Source organism: Cricetulus griseus (genome assembly GCF_003668045.3).
Source record: "Cricetulus griseus strain 17A/GY chromosome 1 unlocalized genomic scaffold, alternate assembly CriGri-PICRH-1.0 chr1_1, whole genome shotgun sequence".
Classification (NCBI taxonomy): Eukaryota; Metazoa; Chordata; class Mammalia; order Rodentia; family Cricetidae; genus Cricetulus; species Cricetulus griseus.
The window spans coordinates 157,725,488-157,728,863 of record NW_023276807.1 but is presented as its reverse complement, the minus strand read 5'-3'; positions in this window follow the sequence as shown (position 1 = coordinate 157,728,863).

The following is a 3,376-nucleotide window of genomic DNA, read 5'->3' as shown; positions in this document are numbered from 1 at the left end:
TTGCTTTTATTTGCATGTAATTAGGAGCAGGGAGTCCTCAAAGTGCGCTGGTTACCAAGGCTCGACAGGTGTGGATGTGATCACCAGTCTCAGCTTCGTGAATCTTGGTGACTGTCCTCAGGTGTGTGTGGACACAAAGGGGCCCCTGTGTTCTGGTATCTTCATTTAGAATAATACTCAGGTGGGGGCAGAGACAGGAGTGCACACTTGACCAAACATGCAGCTTAGGGTTGATTAGACACACCGCCATGCTGCCAGCTTCCCCATCCGGCTCTTCCGAATCTTAGGTACCGATGCTTCTTCCTGGTCCTCCAGCCCGGTACTTAGGAAAGGTGTGAATGGATAATAATATCCTCAAGCATTGAGTGAGTTTACTCTGTTTGGGAACCGGAGGGAGAGTATGGATTGAAAAGTGGGAATAATGAAATCTTTGATCTCAAAGAACTTTTTTGGCTATTTTGGAGACACGGTCTCACTATGCAGCCCTGGCTTGACTAGGATCAAGCTGGACTTGAATCCAAAGATAAAACATCTGACTGTAAGTCAGCCACCCCAATTAAATATTTTCTTTATAAGAGTTGCTTTGGTCATGGTGTCTCTTCACAGCAATAGAAACCCTAAGACAAGTGCTCATGGTAGAAATGTTTGTGCATGGCTTAGGGTGGGCAGGATGGGCACAGAATTTATTGGCCAATCCAGTCCACATTTGAGTGCAGCATTAAAGAATGATAGCATTCTTGAGAATTATACTATTATGCTGGCTAATTATGTGTCAACTTGACACAGGCTAGAGACATTTGGGAAGGGGAACCCTCTCAATTGAGAAAAGGTCCCCAGATTGGCCTGTGGCCAAACTTGTGGCGCATTGATGTGGGAGGGCCCAGCTCACTGGGGAGGGCAGGAACCATACCTGGGCAGGAGGTCATGGGTTCTACAAGAAAGCAGGCTGAGCAAGGGAGCAAGCCAAGTAAGCAGCACTCCTCCATGACCCCTGCATCAGCTCCTGCTTTAAGGTTCCTACACTGCTTGAGTTCCTGTCCTGACTTCCTTCAGGGATGACCTGTGATGGGGAAGTATAAGCCAAATAAGCCCTTTCCTCTCCAAGTTGCTTATGGCCATGGTGTTTTGTAGGGGAAGCTGTAGCCTTCTTAGGGGCTGGCTACAGGAGTACCTGGGCAGGCTTGTGAGGGTGTGGTCAGAGTGAGTAGGGGGTCTGTGTTTTCGTGAGTCCCACACAGCCAATAAAGACCTGCCTGACAGCAATCCCTGGACACCCTGGAAAAAAAAATGGGCCACACCTCCTCAACTGCACTGGATCCAACTTGCTCCATTTCAACTGACACTCCAGCCAGAGGTTCAGGTACTGACTTCAATCAAGTTGAGGATTTCAAGCGAGACCTTCAATCAAGTGAATCTCATCTAACATGGAGTGGATACTAACATTTTCTTTCTACAGGACCCCACATGACTATCATCGTCCCATTTCAGCAAAAAGTAACTTAGAGAATGCTACGCCCCCTTTCCCCATTGTTGTCACTTAGGATAGTGTATATACCTAGTTAGGAATAGCTTCCTATTGTTTATGGTTCGGTATGGAAGGAGGTGTTCAGGCTTGGACACCTCTTTCAGATGACTTTAGGGTTTAGTTAAAATAGATAGTTAGGAGGTGACATAAGCAGATTGTTATATCTTCTTATATTTTACCTTTATACTGTTAAGTTTTAATCCTCTTTTAGACTAAAAGGGGAATTGTAGGGGAAGCTGTAGCCACGCCTTCTTAGGGGCTGGCTACAGGAGTACCTGGGCAGGCTTGTGAGGGCGTGGTCAGAGTGAGTAGGGGGTCTGCGTTTTCGGTTTCGGTTTCTCTTTGCTTCTTGCTGTACTGCTGTACTGCTGTACAGACTACGACCGGCTGGCTGGTTTGCTCTGTAAGTAAGGCTTTTCCCTATTAAATACCCTTATATTTCTACCTGACTCCGTATTGGTAATTTCCTATTATAGTGTTTCATCAGAGCAATAAAAACCCTAAAACAACAGTGACAACAGGTGTAAATCAGTACTATCCCAGGGAAATGGGGAAATGGAACATAGCCAGCTCCCGGAAAGGGGTTCAAAAAAGTGTTCAAAAGAGAACACAGCAATGTCATGCTGCTGGGCCAGAAGAGGCCATGAGACATCAGGGGTGGGTGTCTCCGTGGTAACCCCAAAGGTAACTGTAGTGTCTGCTTCCTGTCACTTAGCATTGATTGCTAAGCACCTGGAACTGCTCTGTGTTGGTGCTGGGTGTGGGAGGTCAGGTTGGGGCTAAAGATGGAAAAGAAGGAAGTAGATTGTAATAAACTGTAGGGCTGGGATGAACAGAAATAATGTTTGTTTTCTTTAAGCACTTTCGGCAGAGGCATTTCAAAGGTGGAAGGAAGAATGGTGGTTCTTGGCAATGGAAAGTTAGAGAGGAAAATGGCTTTGTGATGACAGTAACAGTCTGAAATTAGTCTTGCCTAGCACTGGCCTAGTGCCCAGTCACTGGGTCAGCTAGGTGTGTGTGAGGAGATCTGTGAGTCAAGTTAGGGCTGGGTTTGTGAGCTACATACAGTACAAGCCATGAGCGCCTCGAGTGAGGGGAGAGAATAGAAGAACACGGAGTGCAGGGGGCTGGAGGAGAAGCCAAAAGAAACAGCAAGAATGATCAATTACCTGAGTTTCAACATGACTCAGAGTTAAAGGAATGACTAAGGAGGGAATTTAGAACCTGCAAAATGGGTCAGCAATGAAGGTGCTTGCAGCTAAGCCTGACTACCTGAGTTTGATTCCCTGGGACTCATAGTGGGACAGAACTCCACTCTGCAAGTCGCCCTCTGACTTCAGCATGCGCCCCCACACATAGATGCATGAGTAACCGTGCATTAAATAAATACATGTGGTATGTATTTTAAGATAGAATCTGAGGCTAGAGAGACAGCTTAGCAATAAAGAGCATTTGCCTCTCTTGCAGAGGACCTGAATTTGGTTCCAGCAGCCCCCCTCCCCCTCCCCTGCACACATACATGGCAGCTGGTAACTGCCCCTAAGTCCAGAGAACCTGGTGTCCCCTTCTGGCCTTTGAGGAGAATCAGGCATGGACACAGTACACATGTGTATATGCAGGCAAAATACTCATACACGTAAATCTTTTAAAAGCATGAAATTCAACTGAGAAGGAAAGTGGAATGGGAGTGAGAAAAACCTCTATTGCCAAGTAGACATTATCCTCTGAGGTAGGATGTTAATTGTTCCCAGTGTCTATCTTTCCATTTTCTGCGTAGATGTGGAGGCCCTTCACCCTTCCTGAGGTTCACACAACATACCAGAAACATAGAACATGATAAAGGTAAAAGAA